This window comes from Bos mutus, chromosome 15 (assembly GCF_027580195.1).
Source record: "Bos mutus isolate GX-2022 chromosome 15, NWIPB_WYAK_1.1, whole genome shotgun sequence".
NCBI lineage: Eukaryota > Metazoa > Chordata > Mammalia > Artiodactyla > Bovidae > Bos > Bos mutus.
The window spans coordinates 2,590,639-2,615,677 of NC_091631.1; the positions used below are offsets into that span (position 1 = coordinate 2,590,639).

A 25,039-nucleotide genomic window follows, 5' to 3' on the forward strand; every position below is an offset into this window, starting at 1 on the left:
CTTCATCAAGAGATTCTTTAATTCCTCTTCATTTCCTGCCATAATGATGGTGTCATCTGCATATCTGAGGTTACTGATATTTCTCCTGGCAATCTTGATTCCAGCTAGTGTTTCATCCAGCCCGGTATTTCGAATGATGTACTCTGCATATAAGTTAAACCCGTGGTCTAGAATCACATTTCCTCTGAATGGCAGTTGCACAGTCTGTGAGAAAACCGATTTGAAAATTCAGACTCTGAAAAGGAAGGGTAAATGGCAAATTATTTTGTGAACTTGAAGATTTAAATCAGCAAGTGTCACCTCATCACTTGTAAGTATGTAAAGGCCTTCCTCCTTCTCTCAGCGTCAGTAGCTTGTAACGCAGCCCTGTCTGTCATTCGTGTTGATCTTCTTCAAGAATTTGTCCCCATCTGGTTTTTTGTTTTTGTTTTGTTTTTGGCTAGTTTGTGCTTTCCTTTTTCAACATAATATAAGAGCCGTGAGGACAGCAGTCTTCTCCCCCTTGTTTATCACTATATCCCCGGTGCCTAGAACGCTGCCTGGCAAATAGTATGTGCTCAATAAACACTGAAGGAATGAATGAATGAATGAGTGGATCACAATGCAATGGCAAATTTTCATATCAGAATGAAAGCTATAGACCCCAGCCAATGGCAACAAGAATCCAAGTCCAATGAATAAGGAGCGAGAGCAATCTATGACCCATCCATTAACACATTTTAAAGATATGAGCAGCAAGGCTTAGTAATTGTGTGTGTGACTCTCCTATTTTTCAGCTGAATTCAAGACTAATACGGAGAAGAATGTCTGCCTGAGGGGAAAAACTGCAATAAAATGCTAGTGTTGGGGTGGGGCAGGGCTGCCTGTGTCCAAGGCCCAGGTGAAAAGGGCAGAAGATATGGGATAAACACCCAAGGATGCTCCTTTAGAGGGTTGGGAGCAGCCAGTGACTAAAAGACTGATGGGGTGTGTGTGTGCATGCGTGCTAAGTCGCTTCAGTGGTGTCCGACTCACTGCAGAAGGTCCAAAATGGAATTTCCACCCTTTCTCTTATTCCTGCTGAACCGTAAAGCCCTCAGGTGGGTCCCAGGAAATTCTCTAAATACATACAGTGAGCAGAACGGGAAGAACTAGAAAACGTGTTCAAGAGGGGCCGTGGGACCCCCAGTCCTAGGGAGGGAGGTGGCTCTCCTTTGCTTTAGCCCATTCATCCCTCTGAGCCAGTGGGTGCTCAGATACCTGGAAGTGGGTTACCAGTTACATTCGCCAGAAAGGGGTAGGGGATGAGAGTCCACTTCCTTTCTAAGAGGAGTGGACCCTAAGAAGGGGCCTCCGTTAGCCAGGCAGAGGAATGGATGGGAGGATGAGAGAGAGGCCGGAGACTTTGAAAGAGACTAGATTGTTTTGCTTAAGAACATGGAGAAAAGAGATGAAAGAAATGTGAAACCTTCCCCCTTGGAGAGAAAACATACATGACTAATAGGGATTTTTATTGGGTTCTGTCATAGATCAAAACTGCCTCCCCAGGATTCACAGGGCTTTTCAGTCTCCCCAAGACACTTTCAGTAGAATTGACACTATTCATCCATCCTGTCACGTTGGATTTGCTTTCAGGGAAATGATAACAAAGTTCCCGCACCAAGGCGGGTGTCGGGTCAAGAACAGAGGCCGCTCACGGTGCCCAGAATAGTCACAAGAATGGCCTATTGTGTTCTACGGCCCTGGAGCCCTTATCTCCTCCCAGACAGAACGCAGAAAAATGTGCGACCTTGAGAGACAGAGACGGGTTCTCTCTCCCAGGTGAAACCAAGAATCCTTGTACTGTTTTAGAAACAAATTCACTCCCAGCTGGCAGGCAGACACCAAAGGACAGTTCTTTCAAAGGTAAATTAATCCTTTGCACAAACAACCAAACTTGAATACCCAGACTAGTGTGGACCCACATACCCGTTCAAAATCTCTCCCCCGCTTGGTACAATATGCCCCATTCTCTCACTGGAACAATCTGTTTATCTGAAACCACCCGCGTCTCTGATCCCAGAACTCTGTATCTTCCATTAACCATTTCAGGAGAGCTTCTTTCCCAGACAAGATGTGCGTCACCTAATTAAGTTCCTCTGGTGCCTCAGACAGTAAAGACCCTGCCTGCGATGCAGGAGGCCTGGGCTCCACCGCTGGGCAGTGAAGATATTCCCTGGAGAAGGGAATGACTACTCACTCCAGTCTTCTTGCCTGGAGAATTCCATGGACAGAGGAGCCTGGAGGGCTGCCGTCCCTGGAGTCTCAAACGGTTGGACCGGACTGAGCAACAAGCATACACAGCAATAAAAACAGGAAAAAGGAAATTTTTACCATTTACAATTACGTTCAAGACTTAAAATATCTAGAAATAAACCTAGCCCAAAACAAACGTGTACGACCCCCAACAGAAAACTACAAAATATGACTTAGACAATTAAAGAAAACCTAAATAAGTTGATGGATATGTGACACTCATGTTCAATATATTCAGTATTGGAAGGATGTCAGTTTTCCCCAGATTGACCTATTGAGTCAATATAATTCCAATCCAAATCCAGCAAAATTTTCTGGAAAGAGACAAGCTCAGTTTAAATTTTATATAGATTTTATTAAAAATGAAGAGCATCTGTTCTTTAAAAAACATCAAGAAAGTGAAAACACCAGGAGGCCTAAATTGACCTTTCTCCAAAGAAGAAATACAGATAATCAACAGGCACAAGAAAAGATGCTCAACATTGCTAATTATTAGAGAAATGCAAACCAAAACTACATTAAGGTATCACCTCACGCCAGTCAGATTGGCCATGATCAAAAAGTTTACAAATAATAAATGCTGGAGAGGGTGTGGAGAAAAGGGAATCCTCCTAGCTTGTTGATAGGAACTAAATTGGTGCAGCCACTCTAGCAAACAGAATGGAAGTTCCTTAAAAAGGAAACACAGAGCTAGCTACCGTATGATCCAGCAATAGCACCCCCGGGCACATATCTAGACAAAGCCATAATCTAAAAAAATACATGCACTCCAAAGTTGATAGCAGCGCTATTTACAATAGTCAAGACATGGAAGCAACTTACGTGCCCATCAGCAGATGAATGGATAAAGAAGATAAAGATATATCTATAATGGAATGTCAGTCATAAGAGAGAAGGAAGCAATGGCATTTGCAGCAACATAGATGGATCTAGACATTATCAAATGAAGGGAAGTTAGAGAAAAACAAACATTGTACGACATCACTTACGTGTGAAATCTAAAATATGATACTAGTGAACTTACTCATAAACAGAAACAAACTCACAGACATAGAAAACAATCTTATGGTTACCAGTGGAGAAGGGGTGCAAGAAGTTGGGGGGGGATAAATTAGGAACTTGGGATTAGCAGATACACACTGTTGTTGTTCAGTCACTGAGTCTTGTCCGATTCTTTGCGACCCCGTGAACTGCCGCACACCAGGCTTCCCTGTACTTCACTACCACCCGAAGTTCCCTCAAACTCATGTCCATCGAGTCGGTGATGCCGTCCAGCCATCTCATCCTCTGTCGTCCCCTTCTCCTCCTGCCCTCAATCTTTCCCAGCATCAGGGTCTTTCGCAATGAGTCAGCTCTTCACATCAGGTGGCCAAAGTATTGGAGCTTCAGCTTCAGCCTCAGTCCTTCCGGTGAATATTCAGGACTGATTTCCTTTAGTATTGGCTGATTTGATCTTGGAATTAACAAATACATCCTACTATATATAAAAGATAAACAACGAGGAGCTACTGTATAGCACAGGAAAGTGTATTCAATATCTTATAATAACCTATAGTTAAAAGACAGATATGCATAACTGAACCACTTTGCTGAAAATAACATAGCATTGTAAATCAATTATACTTCACAAAAAAAAAAAAAAAAAAAAAAAGCTCCAATAAAAATGCTGGACCTCAAAGCCCAGGTGAGCTTCCTTGTTGGGCAATGCTCTCGTCACCTATCAATGTCCAGAAGTTAATACATCGTGGGGGCTGCAGACACTTTGTATTTGGAGCCCTCTCAGACACCGCCCTCTGCATCCCTTCTCTTGGACGATTTTAATCTGTATCCTTTTGCTGTAATAGACCGTGACTCTGAGGATAAGTTTTCAGTGGGTTCTGTGAGTTCTTTACAGAACTATCTAATTTGAGGGTAGGTTTGGAAACCCCTTCGAACTTGCAGTTGGCATCAGGCCTGAGAGTGGTTTGTGTGGACTCGACTCTCCAACTTTGAAGTTGGGCCCTAAGCCTTTGAGGTTGGTGTCAGAACTCCTGGACAATTGACTAAACTCTCCCGATGGTCCTAAATTCCTCAGAGAAAGATACACAAACACAGAGAGAGGTGAGGAATCGGGGCCAGTGACTAATCTCCTTCGAGCCCTTGCTTTTGTGCCTGAAGGTGATGATTCATGATAAAGATATCATCAAGGAATGGGGGGAAAATATCCGAGTAGATTGAAGATCATGATTGAAAGAAAAGCAAAGCCATTCTGCTTTCTGGCCTGTTCAGGTTATGCAGTAAAACTTTGGGGTGCCATGCATGCCCCTGGGCAGTATACCGTGACAATGAACGCAATGCTGGAGAAAGACGGGGGTAATAGCTGATGGCAGGTGGGAGTTAGTCATGACCCATAGGACACCCAGGAGTCCAGCCCTGCAGAGGGACTTGGTCTCTCCAGAGCACATCCCACGCCTTCTCTTTTTTCTTTCTTTTTCTTTTTGTTGGGGGTGGGGTACAGCAGGTGACTTGTGGGATCTTAGTTCCCCGATGGGGATTGAACCAGGGGCCACAGCAATGAAAGCATGGAGTTCTAACCACTGGACCACCAGAGAATTCCTTCTCATGTCTTCTCCACACCCTCTACAACTCTCTCCACTCCAAGGCTCTGTTCCAGCTTCAAGAGTCCAGAGGCTGGACTTCCTGCACACAAACAAGCTACCTACCAAAAATCCATTCTGCAGAATAGTTTCCCAGTGCGGCAGGAGACGTGGGGTCTCCAGTTGCCTAGGAAAGGGGCCAACCCTTCCTGTGTCCCCTTGGAGTGGCACCACCACAGAGTGCACTCTCATTGGCTCTTCCGGAGCCTCAGACTCCGCCTCAGGAAACCCCAGGACAGAGAAAGAAGCCGGGTTCTCAGATTCAGAACAGGAAACTCAGTAGAATGAGAAGAAACTGAGATTCTGAGTACCAGGCTGGGGATGGATGGAGAAATTGAAGAGGAACCCAGGCAGAGTGCCACAGAGAGCCAGCTGCCAGCCATGGCAAAACTGTCCCCTAAACAAACTCAGGGCACAGGACCTAGAATTCACTTCTAATCTCTGTCTCACCTCCTTGTAATTTTTTCATGTGCTTCGTGCAAGCCTGCCTCATCCCCACACTCACATAAAATCCCTGATGAGACAGAACCTACTATGGCTTATAGGACGGGATTAAGGTGGACTTGCTGTGTGGGAAATGTCCTTAATGCAACCGCAGCCTCAGCACCAGAGAGCTTACAGAGCAGACAGGCTCCTGAGCCAAATTAAGATGCTCAAATCGAATGATGTATTCAATTAATGATAGAAATGCATGGAGAATCAAGAGGAAAGGGACAAATTTAGGGAACCATTCAAGCAGGATGAAAGAACCACAGTACCTGAACCCTGTGTTGTTTGTGTGTGTGTGTGTGTGTCTGTGTGTGTGTCTGTGTGCGTGCGTGTGCCTCCAACTCCACTCCTGTCACTCTCTCCTCCTCCTTCTCTGACACGTCCGCATTCCCACTGACATACGATCACGAGAACACTGAGCCGAGGGCAGACAAGGATGCTGGAGGACAGAAGGTGCCCGAGCCAACAGGCGCACGTCAGAAAAAGGCAGGAGAAAGTAAGCTTCACCCAGAGCTCTAGCTCACCAGCGACTTGCTAAGCAACGGTGCCTTTTAATTCCATGTCTTGGGCAGAAGACAAGTGGGACCAAAAATGGGCATCACCCAGTGGTGCCAATTTACAAGCTCATGCATTTTGATGCTTTGTGAAACTGCCTCATTGCTTCATAAATATGTGCTGTTTCACAGTCCTTTCATGCCTTCCTATAAATATTCATCACACACACTCTCTACTTCCTTTCTTGCAGGCTCCTTGGCTCTCTCCTTGCTTTCTCTTACATCCCGTGGTGGAATTTTTCTTAAATAATACAAACACGCACTGCAGGTCCCTCGGACGGAAGAATGTTCAGCCTGAGCCTCGAGATACAGAAAGCAAAGGCTGCCACATCTCAGGGCCCCTCGGGCACGACTCAGGCCCCTGCCTCCAGATAGAAAGAAACGGAAAATGAAGTCACGGAAACCCACAGGGAGAAAGGTGGGATATAACAGGTGACCGGAGACAGATCCAGGAGCAGCAGCTGCGAGAAAGAAATGCCGGCCACGCAGGAAACCCCCAAGCCTGGGGTAATGACAGGGCTAATTTGGGGCGAGCCGTCAGCCCCACTGGAGCTCCAGGAGGCGACAGTCACCAAGAAGCAAGAGTGGGCGAGGGGTCCCCAGGGTGTGATACTGAACCAGAGCAGGTGAACATGAGGGGAGGGACGGGACCCCTCTTGCGCTGTTGGTGGGATGTGAACTGATGCAGCCACTATGGAGAGCAGCACGGAGATTCTCTAAAAAAAACTAGGAGTAAAACTACCATATGATCCAGCAATCCCACCACTGGGCATATACCCATAGAAAACCACAATTCAAAGAGATACATGTACGCCAATGTTCATAACAGCACTATTTACAGTAGCCAGAACCCAGAAGCCCCCTAGCTGTCCATTAACAGAGGAACGGATAAAGAAGATGTGGCATGTATGCCCAAGGGAATATTACTCAGCCATGAAAAAGAAGGGGTGTGCGTCAGTTGCCGTGAGATGAACCTAGAGCCGGCCACACAGTGTGAAGTAACTCAGAAAGAGAAAGACAAATGTGGTATATTAATGCATAAACGTGGAATCTAGAAAAACAGTGCTGGTGAACCTGTTTCCAGGGAAGGAATGGAGACGCAGATGCAGAGACGGACTTGTGGACACAGCGAGGGAGGGAGAAGGTGGGACAGACTCAGAAGGGAGCCTTGACATACATGCACGACCGTGTGTAGAATAGGCAGCTAGCGGGAGCTGCTGTGTGACACAGGGGCTCAGCCTGCTCAGCGATGGCCTGGAGGGGTGGGAGGGGAGGGGGACAGAGGCACGGGAGGGAGGGGATATGAATATAAACATACGTAAAATTATGGCTGATGCCACTGTTGTGCAACAGAAACCAACACAACATCATAAAGCAACTACCCTCCAATTGCAAAAATTAGTTTAAAAAAGGGGAGAGAGGCAGGCAGAGGGCCCCCAGGGCAACAAGTGGCATGGGCGGGGTGGGCAGCACACTGCAACGCCCATGTGGAGTCCAGCGACAGACAGCACCCCAGGGACTTCCCTGGGGGCCTAGGGGGTAAGATTCCCTGCCTCCAATGCAGGGGGCAGGGCTTCAGTCCCTTGTGGGGGAACTAAAATCCCACATGCTGTGCACTGCAGCAAAAACATGAAAAAAAACAAATGTAGTTTCAATCGTATGCATATTTAAATGATATTTTTAAATTATATTAAACTTGAAAAAAAAAAAACAGGATTCCGTTCCTGCAGCGGTCATAATTCTCCAGGGAAAACAGTAGGGATTCTCTCGTCAGAATCTGCTGCCAATGAGCAGGACAGGAACCTTATCAAGGGCAGTGGGGCTGTGGCAAAGAATAGGATGCTGAAATTGCATATGCCTCTCCTTTAAAACATTATTTCTCTAAGCCAGACCCATAATATCGAGTAATCCCAGGATGACTGAACTCCTAGAGTCCGAGAGCTGTGGAGGAAGCAAAGATCAAAAGTTTACAGAGCCTGGCTTTGTGTCCTGCCTGTGCCACCCATCAGTTATGACCTTGAACTGGTCACGTCACTTCCCTGAGCCTCTGTTTTCCCCTCCCATAATATGCAGACAACAATGTTTACTGCTCAGATCTCTGAGGATTTTATGAACATAAAATGATGAAAAAAACCATTGCAAAATTTTCCCAGTTATTTGTTATTACCTGTGATTTGCGGTGAGATCACAAAAAAGTTAGTGAGCCTCAACGGGGTCTCAGGCTTGTCTTATGAGAGAGAGAGAGAGAGCACTAACCAACTCTCCGCTGTTCAGGAGACAAACAAAAATAATAGCCTCAGGCCCCCCGGAAGCCGGCGCTGTGAGTGCTCCCAGAGCACTGTGCATGGCTTTCTGTGCAGAGCTCGCTCTCAGGAGGCTCACGCTCATTAAGCTCCGGGTGGAGGCCCTCAGGGGAGAGACTCGGTGAGTGAAGAGGGTAGGCCCCAGGCTGGGCCCCCTGAGGTTCCCAGACCTCAGCACCAATAGCATCTGCGTCTCCAGGCATCACTGTCTGGGTGTCCTGGACCACCAGTCACGGGCTTCCTGCTCAGCCCCTGGGACAATCAAAAATGAGGCAATTCTCACAGGCCCGGGTGGGAAGGCTGGATAAGAGCTCATCCAAAGGCTTCAGAAGAGGAGACAGCCGAAGGACCACCGGCCCCTGGAGCTGCTCGGACACACCGATGTCACAGGAAGGGAAGGTCACAGCCCGGGGCCTCCAGACTGGATCCAGGGAGACGGTCCCTGCTCCCCCGCAGGTCAGTGAGCTCACAGGTGACCCCCACAGGTGACCCCCACCTCTCCTCCTGGGCTTCCCGTGTCCCCACTTACCCTCAAGCGCCCACTTAGAATTAATAACAAGCCTTGAATCTAGATCTTCTTTAACTGCCATTAAGGTTAGTCCCAGTGAAGCAAGCATAAGTTGAAAATACCATTAGTTGAAATGCGTTTAATACACTTGTCACACTGAACATCATAGCTTTAGGCCGCTGCACCTCAGAGGTGCTAAGAAGGCTTCCATTAGCCAACATTTAAGTAAAATCATCTAACACAGAATCTGTTTTCTAATAGGGCGCTGAATAGCTCATGTAGTTTATTGAATATTGTGCTGAAAGTAAAAACCAGAATGACTGTCTGGGCCCAGAATGGCTGTAAGTGTATCAGTCGTTCTGTAATCACTGCCTCTACTCAGAATCACGAGAATGTATCTTACAGCATGTTGAGAGGGTTGGAAAAGATCAAAAGTCAAAACGAACAGTATGGTTTCTACTGAATGTGTGTTGCTCTTGTATCATCATAAAGTTCAAGAGACTTAAGTTGAATCACTGTAAGTCAGGGACTGCCTGTATTTACCGTCTGCCAAACACACTGACAAGGGCTTCAAATGCATCATCTTATTCAGTCCATGGCAACCGTAATGGTAGGTACCGCTTTGCAGAAGGAAAATTGAGTGAGGTTAAATCACTTGTCCTGGGTCACCAAAGGTCTAAGGGCAGACACTGGGATTCAAATTCAGATCTGGCCAATCCCAAGGTCCATGCTCTTAACTTCTAGGCAATAGCGCTTTCCAGGACCAAGCCAACAGCCTCAGGCTCCAGGAAAGGACTGGAGAAGCCCTTCTGAAAAGCAGTAAAACGTTCATCTATTTGACGATGCATTTCCAATAGTTGGGAGATGGGGCTGGCTGCAGGAAGAGTGCTGTAGAGTCTCTCTGTCCCCCAGCTGTTCTAGGCCACTTAGATATCCGCCATGACTCTGCAGAGCTGGGTTCTCCACGTGATACATTCAAAGTCTGCATGTTCTCCTGCGTTCTAAGTCTCAGAAGCATATGTGGTTCCAATGACATACCAGTGAGGTGGCCCTTAGCTGTGGTTCTTAAGTTACATACTTCTCTTCTACTCACATAAAAATATATTTAAAAAAAAAAACTGGTTCGAACAAGTGCTGATTCTGCTCTCTGGACATATATATGTACCAGAAAGTCCAGTAAGGGGGACACTGAGGCTCGCTCCCGTGCCAGGCTGGAGACTGCCCCTGGGCAGGCTTCTCTCTGACACCCTCGCACTCAGACTAGAAGGAGAATGTCTGGTTCTCAGGGGCTTTCCCCTCCGGCAAATCATGACACTCCCCTCATCAGCCTCCCAAGTCACTTTCAGATGCTCCCGCCAAATGTGTGGTCCCTTTCTGGATCAGCCTCAACACAGAGTCTTACAAATGGGGGACCGGGAGCCTCCTCATCTCTGTCCTTCCCCACCAGCAGCCAACTGGCACAAAAACCAAATCCACTCAGGCTGCTAGTCAGAGTGTCTCAGACTCTAACCAAAACAGGAATCAACTGCGGATCCTGTGGAAATGCTGGCGGGCTGGGAGGAACCACTCTCCCTTTCTCTGGAGCGCCCAGAGGTGCCGCAAGTGTGCAGTCTCTCCTTGGTGACCAGACGCTGGAGGTCAGCGCCCACATTTCGTGAACATCGGTTCCATCTGGCCAGGAGGGAAAAGAAAGTGAAGCAAGAGGAAGGCAAGCAAGGCCCCTCCCAGAACCACCGATTTTCTTCTTCCCCCCAAAAAGGAAATGGTGGTAAGTCCAGCAAGACTGGAAGCTCTCTGAATGGTAACTAAATCAGAGGCTGTACACTAATATTTTTATTGTGAGTTTCATGACTCTTCACCAAGGACTTCCCTGGTAGCTCAGATGGTAAAGCGTCTGCCTGCAATGCAGGAGACACAGGTTCAACCCCTGAGTCAGGAAGATCCCCTGGAGAAGGAAATGGCAACCCACTCCAGTATTCTTGCCTGGAAAATCCCATGGACAGAGGAGCCTGGTGGGCTACAGTTCGTGGGGTTGCAGAGTCGGATACGACTGAGCGACTTCACTTCATGACTTTAGTTTCCAAATTGCTTTACTCTAAAGGCACTTTAAGACAAGTACTATTGGTAACTGTAAAAAAGAAACAACAACCTAAATATCCCTCAGCAGGAGACTTCTTAAAAGGAACATTTATAATATATCTTTGGGGAAAAAGTGGGCCACACTTAATTACTAACGTGGAAAGATCTCCAAGATAACATGGCTTAAAAAGAAAAACAAGATCCAGAACAATGGAATGGCTTGCTGCCATTTGCATATTTTAAAAGAAAAGGAGGATATATACACACCTACTGCTCATCTGAGCAATGACTGGCCATGAGCAAATCCACAAGGCACCGGTAGATTTTAGGAGAGGGGTGAGTGACTGAAGACCCATAAGCAAGAGGATGGGAGGGCTTATTTTCACTGTAGTCCCTTCTGAATTTTGTACCATAGAAACCTATTTCCATTCAAAACGAAAACAGAAATTAAAATTGAAAGGTAATCCCCTTGTTCTCACTGTACCTCCATCCACCCCCAAAATTCAATGAAATTGATTCACTCAACATTTTCATGTACCCTCTTGGTGAGTTCCCAGCTGAGTCAGCTCTTGGAAAGGGACCAGAGTAGCTCTGCCTCGTGTCATTGCTGGGGAGACCCCGAAAGGTGTGGCTTCAGAGGCTGGATGCTCTTGGGGCCCTGATTTCCCTTATGGGAGCCCAGAGATCGTCCACAGAGGGCAGGAACTGCCAGTCGAGTCCCCTGGAAGTGGAAGAAACGCTGCACACCTGGGTCACCCTTGGAGGCTGGAAGCTGGGTGAAGGGTGAAAGTCCAGGACCCTCCTGTAACCGGATGGCTGAGCTGGAATGTACACCTGAAACCTAAGGTGGGAGAACCAGGACCCTCCTGTAACCGACGGCTGAGCTGCAATGTACACCTGAAACCTAAGGTGGGAGAACCAGGACCCTCCTGTAACCGATGGCTGAGCTGCAATGTACACCTGAAACCTAAGGTGGGAGAACCAGGACCCTCCTGTAACCGACGGCTGAGCTGCAATGTACACCTGAAACCTAAGGTGGGAGAACCAGGACCCTCCTGTAACCGATGGCTGAGCTGGAATGTACACCTGAAACCTAAGGTGGGAGAACAATGACTTCCCATGAAAGGTCTTCTTGTAAGAAGCCCACACTATACTTAGGACGCGTTCTGTTCTCCTGAGTTATTTGTAGTTTAGGTACCTGGCTTAGGCTGCCTGAATTAATAGGCTTTACTGATCTTCTCTGGGTTTCCCTGGTGGCTCAGTCAGTAAAGAATCTGCCTGAAATCTGGGAGACCTGGGTTTGATCCCTGGATTGGGATGATCCCCTGGAGGATGGCACGGCAACCCACTCCAGTATTCTCGCCTGGACAATCGCCATGGACAGAGAAGCCTGGCTGGCTACAGGCCATGGCGTCACAGAGTCAGACACGGCCGAGCGACTGAGCACAGCACGGCACTCTGCTCTCTACTCACCCTACACCGTCTCTCGATTCTCAGGAAGTTATTTCCCAGCTGCTGTTATTTGCTTTCTTTCCTGAGGCTGTGATTCCTACCCAGTGAAGAGGGGATGATGTCAGGGCCTCTCTCTATGGTCATCCAGGTTCAAACATGAGGTCATCCATTTGGGACCTCAAGCAGGTTACTCTCCTCTCAGATGAGATCAGGGTAGAGGGGGGCACCCAGCCTGGAGAACAGCCCAGAGCAGACGTTCAACAAATATTTGTCTCCTCCATCATCATATTTCCTCCTCCCTCCACCACCAGCCAGGATTATTATAAGCACCTCGTTCTTGTCAAAGTACCTCTGTCTTAACCATCTGTGACTCTCTAAACCCAGCCAAGAGCTGTCCTTTGCACTTTGCAGGTGAGCCCATAGGACCCAGCTTTCTCCAAGTGACCTGCCAGGATCACGGCACCAAGTGTGGAAGAACGGGAACCAGACCCACATCTGGTAGGTCACGAGTGCGGGGATCTCTAGGTCCAAGGTCACGAAAAGTCTCTAGGTGAAGGTCACTAGGGAATCCAAGGTCCAAGGTCACGAAAAGGGGATCTCTAGGTCCAAGGTCACGAAAAGGGAATCTCTAGGTCCAAGGTCACGAGTGCGGGAATCTCTAGGTCCAAGGTCACGAAAAGGGAATCTAGGTCCAAGGTGAATCTCTAGGTCCAAGGTCACGAGTGCGGGGATCTCTAGGTCCAAGGTCACGAGTGCGGGGATCTCTAGGTCCAAGGTCACGAGTGCGGTGATCTCTAGGTCCAAGGTCACGAGTGCGGGGATCTCTAGGTCCAAGGTCACGAAAAGGGATCTCTGGGTCCAAGGTCACGATCTCTCTAGGTCCAAGGTCACGAGTGCGGGGATCTCTGGGTCCAAGGTCACGAGTGCGGTGATCTCTGGGTCCAAGGTCACGAGTGCGGTGATCTCTAGGTCCAAGGTCACGAGTGCGGTGATCTCTGGGTCCAAGGTCACGAGTGCGGGAATCTCTAGGTCCAAGGTCACGAGTGCGGGATCTCTAGGTCCAAGGTCACGAAAAGGGAATCTCTAGGTCCAAGGTCACGAAAAGGGAATCTCTAGGTCCAAGGTCACGAGTGCGGGAATCTCTAGGTCCAAGGTCACGAGTGTGGTGATCTCTGGGTCCAAGGTCACGAGTGTGGGGATCTCCAGGTCCATCCTTGTTGCTGGAGTTATTTCCTTCTTTTTTGTGGCTGAGTGACATTGGATGGGCATTTTCTATGTTAAAGTATGGTCCAATTAATTCAGCTAAAGGAGTATCTGTGAAATTCAGGGAGAGAGGAAAGGAACAGACCTCAAGCCGGATACAGAGAGACCCAAGGATATTCCAAGGTGATAATATAGAATTTCTGAAAACTTAGACATTTGCAATAACATGGTATGCTTGTAGAAGTAAGCTGTTCAGATTTGCTAAAGGGTAAATGGAGAGCAGGGTAGCACAGGGGTGTTTCACTGAGAACATCTGAAAGATAAATAATTTAGACACTGTCTTAAGAGGGACAGGGAACACTTAGCACACATTGTGTGACATCACACAATGACATCACACAAAGCCGGATTGCCACATCATGGGAATGGTGTGGGATTTGGAGAGCAGTCTGCCACTATGAAAGAGAAGTGGCTTTTCAGATGTTCAGTTCCCAGTTCAGTCACTTAGTCGTGTCCAAATCTTTGTGACCCCATGGACTGCAGCACACCAGGCCTCCCTGTCCATCACCACCTCCCGGAGTTTACTCAAACTCACGGCCATTGAGTCAGTGATGCCATCAACCATCTCATCCTCTGTCGTCCCCTTCTCCTCCTGCCCCCAATCTTTCCCAGCATCAGGGTCTTCTCCAAAGAGTCAGTTTTCCATTGAGTCAGCTCTTCACATCAGGTGGCCAAAGTATGGGGGTTTCAGCTTCAGCATCACTCCTTCCAGTGAATATTCAGGACCGATTTCCTTTAGTATGGACTAGTTGGATTTCCTTGCAGTCCAAGGGACTCTCAAGAGTCCTCTCCAACACCACAGTCAAAAGCATCATTCTTTGGCTCTCAGCTTTCTCTATAGTCCAACTCTCACATCCATACATGACCACTGGAAAAACCACAGTCTTGACTAGACAGACCTTTGTTGGCAAAGTAATGTCTCTGCTTTTTAATATACTGTCTAGGTTGGTCATAATTTTCCTTCAAAGGAGTAAGCATCTTTTAATTTCATGGCTGCAGTCACCATCTGCAGTGATTTTGGAGCCCAAAAAAATAAAGTCTGACACCATTTCCACTGTTTCCCCATCTATTTGCCATGAAGTGATGGGACCGGATGCCATGATCTTCGTTTTCTGAATGTTGAGCTTTAAGCCAACTTTTTCACTCTCCACTTTCACTTTTCATCAAGAGGCTTTTTAGTTCCTCTTCACTTTCTGCCGTAAGGGTGGTGTCATCTGCATATCTGAGGTTATTGATATTTCTCCCAGCAATCTTGATTCCAGCTTGTGTTTCTTCCAGCCCAGCGTTTCTCATGATGTACTCTGCATATAAGTTAAATAAGCAGGGTGACAATATACAGCCTTGACATACTCCTTTTCCTATTTGGATATAATGGTCATCTGAGTTAAATTCACCCATTCCAGTCCATTTTGGTTCACTGATTCCTAGAATGTCGACGTTCACTCTTGCCATCTCCTGTTTGACCACTTCCAATTTGCCTTGATTCACGGACCTAACATTCCAGGTTCCTATGCAATATTGCTCTTTACAGCATCGGACCTTGCTTCTATCACCAGTCACATCTGCAACTGGGTGTTCTTTTTGCTTTGGCTCTGTCTCTTCATTCTTTCTGGAGTTATTTCTCCACCGATCTCCAGTAGCATATTGGGCACCTACCAACCTGGGGAGTTCATCTTTCAGTGTCCTATCTTTTTGCCTTTTCACACTGTTCATGGGGTTCTCAAAGCAAGAATACTGAAGTGGTTTGCCATTCCCTTCTCCAGTGGACCACACTTTGGCAGAACTCTCCACCATGACCTGTCCATTTTGGGTGGCCCCACATGGCATGGCTCATAGGTTCATTGAGTTAGACAAGGCTGTGGTCCATGTGATCAGATTGGCTAGTTTTCTGTGATTGTGGTATCCATTCTGTCTGCCCTCTGATGGAGAAGGATAAGAGGCTTATGGAAGCTTCCTGATGGGAGAGACTGACTGAGGGGAAAACTGGGTCTTGTTCTGATGGGTGGGGGCATGTTCAGTAAATCTTTAATCCAGTTTTTCCCTGGTGGCTTAGATGGTAAAATATCTGACTGCAAATAGGGAGATCTGGCTTTGATCCCTGGGTGGGGAAGATCCCCTGGAGAAGGCAATGGCAACCCACTCCAGTATTCTTGCCTGGAAAATCCCATGGACAGAGGAGCCTGGTAGGCTACAGTCCATAGGGTCACAGTCCACAGTTCTCCAACACAACTGAGCAACTTCACTTTCAACTTCACTTCACTTTCTGTTGATGGGTGGAGCTGTGTTCCCTCCCTGCTATTTACCTGGGGCCACACTATGATGGAGGTAATGAAGATAAAGGTGACCCCCTTCCAAAGATCCCAAGCATGCACTGCTACACTCAGTGCCCCCAACCCCTCAGCAGGCCACTGTCAACCCACGTCTCCTCTGCAGATTCCTGGACACTCACAGGCAAGTCTGGGTCAGTCTCTTGTGGGGTCGCTGCTCCTTTCTCCTGGGTCCTATTGCTCAAGGTTCTATTTGTGCCCTCCAAGAGTCTCTTTCCCAGTCCTGTGTAAGTTCTGGCAGCTCTGTGGTGAGGTTAGTAGGAGATATTAAAGGCTACTGGCTTCCCAGATGGTGCAGTGGTAAAGAACCCACCTGTCAATGGAGGAGGTACAAGAGACAAGGGTTTGATCCCTGGGTCAGGAAGAGCCCATGGAGCTGGTAATGGCAAGCTATTTCAGTATTCTTGCCAGGGAAATCCTGTGGACAGAAGAGCCTGGTGGTCCACAGTCCATGGGATCGCAAAGAGATGGACATCACTGAGCAACTAGGCACACAGACATTGAAGTATACCCCTTGGATGAGAGAGTTAGCGTCCTTGTTTCTCTTCTTCTTTGTCATGTAGGAAACACCCCAGTGGAATGGCCTCGGGACAGAACCACAGCACAGTGCCCAGATTCATCCTGCTGGGGCTCACAGACGGGGCAGACCAAAAGCAGCTCCTCTTTGCCACCTTCCTGCTGATCTACCTGGTGACTCTGGTGGGCAACCTGGGCCTCATAGATGTCATCCGAGCCAGCAGCACCCTCCACACCCCCATGTACTTCCTCCTGAGTGTGCTTTCCTTCCTTGACGTCTGCAATTCCTCCTTGTTCACCCCCAGGCTGCTGATCAGCTTCCTCACTGTTGACCAGTCCATCTCCTTCGAGGGCTGTGTGGTCCAGATGGCCCTCATGACACTCCATGGCTCTGGGGAGTGTGTGCTCTTGTCCATCATGGCTTATGACCGATTTGTGGCCATCTGCCACCCTCTCCTGTACCACAGCATCATGTCCAAGCGTTTGTGTGTCCAGCTGGTGGGGCTCACCTATGCTGTGGGGGGATTCATTTCAGCAGTGCAGACAGGGAATGTCTTCAGCTTGCCCTACTGTGGTCCCAATGTCATTGACCATTACTTCTGTGACATCCCCCCTGTGCTCCAACTGGCCTGCTCAGACACCACTGTGGCCAATGTCATCCTGCTCATCTTTTCCGCCTTGACCACCGTCCCCACAGTCTCAGTCATCTTGGTCTCTTATGCCTACATCCTGGTCACCATCTGTGGGATGAGGTCGCTGGAGGCCCAGCGCAAGGCCTTCTCCACCTGTGCCTCCCACCTCACTGCCCTCTGCCTTTTCTATGGGTCTGTGTTCCTTGTGTATGTGCAACCCAACCCGGGAAGTGTGTCAGCCTACAACAAGATCCTCTCTGTGTTCTACACCATCGTGATCCCCATGCTGAACCCGCCGGTCTACAGCCTACGGAATAAAGATGTCAAGGCTGCTGTACTACTTAGGGTCCTTAACCTAAGCAGAAAGCAAATTTGTTAGAGAGGCCTCCAGAAGACCATAGCATAGAAGAGAAGCCTAGAGAACCCAGCCGGGACAAGAACCAAGAGCAGAAAGACACAGCTAAGCCCCTGCCACAGGGTGGTCTGTGTAGGATGCCACATAAGGAGCTTCACCTCTGTGCATTCTCCAGGGCTGCGGCTGGCATTACTGCCCTGAGCTTTCAGCACCACTCAGCGCTGGACAGAGCCACCTGCTCTGGCCACCACACCACCCTCTACAGCATCCAACTGCATGTCATCTCCTGCTGATCCTAGACCTCTCATCACTTCCTCGAGGCTCAGGTCCTAAGCAGGAGCATTCACCTGTCTGGCAGCATAGCTATTCTATATCTCTTTTTTGAAGGGTTTTAATATTTGTTTCTTAAAAGTTAATATGTGCATAATAGGAAAGCAAAAAGCACAGAAGCAAAACGCAGTCGTTCATAATCACAAGCAGTTGACCATCTGACACGCCCTGCTGGGTGTCATCTGTGCATTTTCTCCACTGAGTACCATATTCACGTTATTAAGATCACGCAGTCCCGTATCGTGCTGTCATACACACCATGAATATTAACCGTCTCAAAGCCCCAAAGCTCTAAGTATTCTGGTAACCAAGAATACACTACACCAACTCAATCTGGAAGGAAAAAAAAATGCAATCCTGCCTTTCTTGGCCTATTCTATATCTCTTGATGTATTAACCACATTCAGCATAGATAGCACACAGATGCTCATCTCCTCCATCCGTACTTCTATCTTACAGGCCCCCGGGAGGTAGAAGGCGGAGCTAGACTCTATCTGCTTCTTGTTTTGAGAGTTCTCAAATATAGAAAGGTTCATTGAATGCCAAACAGTGAAAACGGCATATTTCAACCAAAGCGACCTTCCCTGTAAGGCTCTACAAGGTATGTTGCCCTTCTGAATAAACGCTACTGAAGTAATAATCCACGTGGTGTTCAACTACAGAAGGAGGAGAGTAGTCACTCGACATGCAGCAGAGAATGGAGGCCCCAGTACAGAAATCTCTAATTAGCCTTGGACTAAAACCTGCTCTAAAGCAGTAGTGAGCTGTCGTTTCTATGTAAATGACCAATGAAGCAATATTACAGACCGAAAGACCATATAACTTTTTTCAATTAGAAACTATCTGTATGTTTTTAGATAAAACCCTTATTTTATTGAAACAGACATCAGTCTTACTGATTTAAGAGAATGAAAAAGAGGTGCAATTTACTGTGAAACCCAGATGTCAGCTGAGGCTCCATATCTTTGGAGGATTCAAATGGAATTAGCGTGAACCCCAGTCCAGCGTGGGGGTGTCCCCACACTCCTGAGAACATTTCTGGGGCGCTGGAAGCAGCAGGAAAGGGCTGTGAGTGTGTGTTGTGCTTTGCCGGCTCACCTCAGTCCGAGTTCCTTAATCCACTGAATGACTTCAGTTTATGACTCATTCAGGGACAGCGGGAAAAGCTTGGGATCAGGAATGTGGATAATATAAATGAGGAAATGGGGGAAAACAAACTCTGACCATTTTAGGTTCTGATAGGGAGGGGAAAAGGGCAAACTTAGGCAGGTTGCTTTGCGGGCCACAGCGCTAGGCTTCAGCCCTGTGAAGAAGCCGAAGAGATTGCACCTCTCCCAGACAAAGCGTTCACCTGTAAATTCACAGATGCCAAAGTGGAATGTTTTCCTAAAAAACTTGTTAATCCCAGGTGAACCTACTGATCAATGCCTAGTAATCATGTTGGAATCATCTCCCTGCTTTATGTACAAGCTTGAGATCATTTTTCTTAACATACTGTATAGGCTTCTCCAGAGAAGCAGAACCAACTGGATATATACAGAGACATAAAAATGGAGATTTATTATAAGAGTTGGCTCATGCAATTATGAAAGCTGAGATCCACAATCTGCCATCTGCAAGCTGGAGAAGTAGGAGAAGACAGTGCTGTAATTTAGTCTGAATACAAAAACCTAAAAGCCAGGGCCCACTGATGAAAGCCGTGGTGGGAATCTGAAGGCTCAGGAACCAGGAAAATCAATGTCTGAGAGCAGAACTTCCAGCTCCAACCAAAACAGCCGAGTCGCCCCTTCTTGGCCTTTTTGGTCTAATCAGGCCCTCAAATGACTGGCTGATGCCCACCCACGCTGGTGAGGGTCATCTTCTTTACTCAGTCCCCAATTATAAAGCTGATCTCTTCCAGAAACCCTTCACAGATGCCCAGAAACATTTTATGAGCTCTCGAGCATTCTTTTGCTTGGCCAAATTGACACATAAAATTAACCATCACATAAACTAAGAAGAGAGCAAGCTCCAGCCAGTCTCCTACCCTCTCAGACTCAGGAGGTTAGGGGCTGCAATCGTTCCATGAAAATAAGCCATTCGCTTAATGAGAAAGTTTTCTTTGAATGATAATTTCCCTTTGAGCAAGGACCCACAGGAGACCAGGGAAGCGAGAGAGGGGTGCCAGCCCCTCCTCACTGCCCTGTAATCCCAGACTCTGCCTCCTAACTTCACCAGTTGCTGAACGAAGGTTGCCTCAAAGCCCTAGGCAACCAGGTCACAGGCTAAGGAGAAAACAGGTTCCCCAGAAATTTGACTGGTGAGAATCGGAAGAAGCACGGGGGAAAGACAGGCAGAGGGCTGAGTGCAGGAGCAGCTGACAGCACAGCAATGTCGGCCAGGGAGAACAGGCATCCAGCTCCTACAGCCCCACACTCCCTGCCCTCTGCAAACGCAGCCCAGCTCTCTCCTCTGCCTTCACGTAAGTCTGCTGGAAGACTGGAAATTCAGTCAAAGTGTTACCTCTCTCAAGAGCATTTGAATTGAATTTTTCTTTACACATCTTCAGAGCACCCAGAGCCCACCGAGTACCTGAAGCTCTAGAACTTTCCATTGGGTGGAAGTGAAGCTAAAGTTAGGGGCCGATCAAGCCATAAATGCTGAAATGAAGACCAGTTTGTGGTCCCGACCAGGCAGCCAAAGCGCTGGGCTACAGTGGATCAAGGTCCCTGCCAACAGCCAGTGTTGAATGAGTGGTTACTGTTACCAATGACCGCTTCTGTCACCTGAGAAAAGTTGGCCTTGCAGGACCTCAGGTCTAGTCTATGCGGAACAAAGATGATCTCTAAAGTCTCCTGTTTACAGATGGAAAGGGGATAAATCACTTTGAATCTCCTAGACATTCATCATGTTCTCAAGCGTCTCAAATTCATTTAAACTAACTTCATGGGAAATATATGGGGAAACAGTGGAAACAGTGTCAGACTTTATTTTTCTGGGCTCCAAAATCACTGCAGATGGTGACTGCAGCCATGAAATTCAAAGACGCTTACTCCTTGGAAGGAAAGTTATGACCAACCTAGATGGCATATTCAAAAGCAGAGACATTACTTTGCCAACAAAGGTCCGTCTAGTCAAGGCTATGGTTTTTCCAGTGGTCTTGTATGGATGTGAGAGTTGGACTGTGAAGAAAGCTGAGCGCCAAAGAATTGATGCTTTTGAACTGTGGTGTTGGAGAAGACTCTTGAGAATCCCTTGGACTGCAAGGAGATCCAACCAGTCCATCCTAAAGATCAGTTCTGGGTGTTTATTGGAAGGACTGATGCTGAAGCTGAAACTCCAGTACTTTGGCCACCTCATGCGAAGAGTTGACTCATTGGAAAAGACTCTGATGCTAGGAGGGATTGAGGGAAGGAGGAGAAGGGGACAACAGAGGATGAGATGGCTGGATGGTATCACTGACTCAATGGATGTGAGTCTGAGTGAACTCTGGGAGTTGGTGATGGACAGGGAGGCCTGGTGTGCTGCGATTCATGGGGTTGCAAAGAGTCAGACACGACTGAGTGACTGAACTGAACTGAACTGACTGACTGAACCCTGAAGGACTTCCTGGGCTTCTAGGTGACTCGGGACAAAGAATCCGACTGCCAACGCAGGAGATATGGGTTCGGTCCCTGGATCAGGAAGATCTCCTGAAGAAGGAAATGGCAACTCACCCCAGCATTCTTTTCTGGGAAATCCCAAGGACAGAGGAGCCTGGAGGGCTACAGTCCATGGGGTCGCAAAAAGTCGGACATAACTCAGACTAAACAGCAGCAGCAACGGTCTTCGCAGGAGGAACACTGCGTGAGGTGGGGCGTCGGCCTGGCACCGGGGCCTTCAGTGGGAAACCCAACCTCTCCAGTGGCTGACAGCTTCACTCACCGGGTGTGATGCTCTCAAGACACCACCCCAAGGGACAACCTGGGGCAAGATGGAAGGAACCAAAATGAGGTAAATGAGGGGCCTTCCCTTGCAGAAAGAATTCAGGACAGGCTGAGGGCGTTTCCAGCTGGAGCTGCTCAGAGACAGCCAGCAGCACAAGGAGAGCAGACTGTTAGATCCCCTCCAGAAGATTCAAGGATCCCACTAGGGCGTGGCCATCCTGCCTTCTCCACAGGATACTGAACGGTGGCCACACCCACACCCTGTTTCATCCCTCCCCTCTCTGGAACCTCAGAGAAACTGGCCAGTCCCAAGGAGCTGAGTTAGATGGGAAGCAAGCCTGACTCATTGGAGCCAACTCATTGGAAAAGAGCCCAATGATGGGAAATACCGAAGGCAAAGGAGAAGGGAGTGGCAAAGGATGAGATGCTTGGACAGCATCACTGACTCAGTGGACCCGAATCTGAGCAAACTCCAGGACAGAGGAGCCTAGCAGGCTACAGCCCGTGAGGTCCCGAAGAGTCAGACATGACTTAGCAACCAAACAGCAACACCAAAAGCCTGACTCACAGCCAGGGTATGGATAAGCCCTAGAAAGCTGAATTTGCTCCATGGAGGGGGACCAGTCAACCTCAGACCCCGTTCTTCTACTCTGAGATGCATGTTAAATATGATGTTTGATAATTTGAGAGACAGGTTTCAAGGCCAGCCCTCCAGAATCAGTATCACCCAGAAAGCCCTATGCCCCATAAACACTGCGTTCGAAGCAGGACCTCAGAGCTTGAACAGTGTGGCTCTCCTCGGGGGTTACTATTGAATGCAGCAGAGTGTGCTGTTCTACTCGCAGCGCTTCAGAGCTCAAAACTGCCACTCTTTGTAAAAATGACCCAATCACGGAATTTACAAAGCCGTCGGTAAAACAAAAGATGTGAGCAAGACCCGCAGGCTCTTAAGTCGTGCTCAAGGAAGGCCAGAGACAGACTTGAGGGCCAGCAGGTGGGATAGGATCGTTCAGATTTCTCATCAGTCCCCTCTGACACCTCTGTCTTCATGCCTCTCTCCACCTTCTGACTCCCAGCACAGGAGCTGGGCTCAGACATTCACCCCAGGGTGGGAGGCCGCCCTGGCTGCTCCGTCCCCGGGTGCCCATGGCGGGACTCCCTGGGAAGCCAGAGCGGTCACTCAGTGTGACCAGCGCAATCCACGGCTAAATCCAACTCAACATGAGCTCACGGTTCTGCATCTGCCCAAGATCAGTGGCTCCGGCTCATTGATCGCCCATCTGCTCTGGGGCTGACAGCCGCTCACAGATGTGACAAGGGCCAGAGCATCCCTCCAGAACGCAGTCGAGCTGGTCCGCACTCTTTCTCAGGCTCCAGAGGCGCCTGCATTTCAAGGAGCCTGGAGGTTCCTCCCTCTTATCTGAAGCTCAGGTGGGAGGGACCCTGCTAGTGCTTTTCTTCAAAGGCCCAATTTCTCAGCCTTCGCTCCTGCAACCCAATATTTGCTTCACGGTAAACTCTGCTATTTCCCTTTACGTTTCTCCTGGGGACGCATCCTCTGCGCAACACGAAGCTCAGAAACAAGGCTGGGAAAGTAACAAAGCCGTACAAATATTCCCTGACGTGGGGGGATTTTCTAACGTACTTGCATCACACGTGTGTTGTGTCTGGGGCAAACCTGAGGAAAGAAACAGGCCCACTGGCCACTCCACCAGCACAAGGACAGTATTAGAGACAGCGCTGGAGGGACTTCCCTGAAGGTCCAGGGGTGAAAAATCGCCTTCCCATCCAGCGGACACAGGTTCAATCCCCGCTAGGGGCACTAAGATCCCACACGCCACAGGCAACTGAGCCAGCACCATCCACCTGCTGCCGTGCTCACCCAGCGCAGCCAAAGAGAAAAACTAAATGAAAAAACTGTGCTTAACTTGGGTGTGATCCTCCAAGAGACAGTGAAGGGTGGGAGCAGGGGCCCCTTTGCCCCCTCATCTCTGACCCCGTAGGACTGAAACGTTACCCAGAGCTTCACTTAAAATCCTGCCTTAATTACAGCCAATGTTTATCAAACACCTTCTGTCTACGAGGCACTGTGTCTCCATTTCCTCACAAAATTCTACCAACAGCCCTCACGAGGCACAAACTCCAGATAGCCCCATTCTTAGGATAAGAAAACTGAGTCACAGAAGGGTAAAATAACTTGCCTGGGGTCACACATTGAAAAGCTGCAGAATCAAGATTGAAACAGACCCGGGAATGTCCAACCGCTACATTGTCTGCACTACTTAGGAAGTATTTTGTGGACACATAAGCGAAGAGTCTCCAAGGATGGAGACTGTTAGCTCCCTCCTTCTCTGAAAGTCCGGGCCCTCCTCCTATCAGGCCTGGGGTCAGGGGAGGCCTGCGTCCCATGGAATCTGCTCTAGTCTCGAGACTAGGATTGCCAGATTTAGCAAATAAAAATACAGATGCCCACTTAAAATTGAATTTCGGATAAACAATGAAAAGTTTTTCAGATTAAGTGTACCTCAGTATTGCATGGGACACAAGCCAAAATTGATTGCTTGTCTGAAATTAAAGTTTAGCTGGGCACCAGGTGTGGAATGTAGTATTTTTTGGCGACACCGTGAGGCAGGCAGGATCTTAGTTCCCTGACCGAGGATCAAAACCGTGCCGCCTGCCTTGGAAGCGCAGAGTCCTCCAGGGACGTCCCAGCAGCATACGTTTTACTGACGGCTCCTCGCGTGCCTTGTTTGACCAATAACAAACCGCAGGGGTGACCGTGGGCCAGTCCCAAGCCCCAAGAGGGCGGCTGGTCTCCAGCTCCTCGTCTCAGAAGCCCGCCCTGCCGCCACCGTGCTGTGGGCCAGCCCAGCCAGCGGCAGGGAAGCGCCCCATGGGAAGCTCTGAGCCCCCGACACTGGGTCAGGCCGCGGCCTGGCAGGACAGCCCAGCTGCCAGCTTCGTGCGGCTGAGGCAGTGACCTCCGTCTGTACCAGGAGAAGGGGAAGAGCAATGTGCCCCAAGCCCCTAACCCCCAGAACTGTGAGAAAGAGCAGATCATCATATTTGTAAGACACTACATGCCAGGGAGCTTTCTTATATAGCAAGAGATAACCAAAATAACCCTTAAGGGATCATCCTTGAATTATTCTGCCTTGAGTCCCCAGACACTGCGGTCCCCGGCAGAGGCTCCATCGGGCTTGGTCCCTACGAGCCTGTGCCGTCTGATGCAGTCTCACTCTGACTGTTCCTTAGGGAGGCAGTGTCTTCTTGAGGTTCAGAGGACGGACTTTGAAGACAGCCAGACCCAGGACTGGATCCCAGCTCTGTCACACAAAGCTCTATGACCTTGGTCTCTTGGCCTGAAAAATGAGTCTGTCAATATTAACTATCTCGGGAGGTGGCCTGTGAGGATG

The 25,039-nt window shown here is 48.5% G+C and overlaps 1 long non-coding RNA gene across 1 annotated transcript in view; it reads right to left on the reverse strand.

The window, feature by feature from the left end:
* LOC138990933 (uncharacterized) overlaps positions 1-25,039 on the reverse strand; it is a 53,955-nt gene that overhangs the window by 9,775 nt on the left and 19,141 nt on the right. The window lies entirely within an intron of this gene.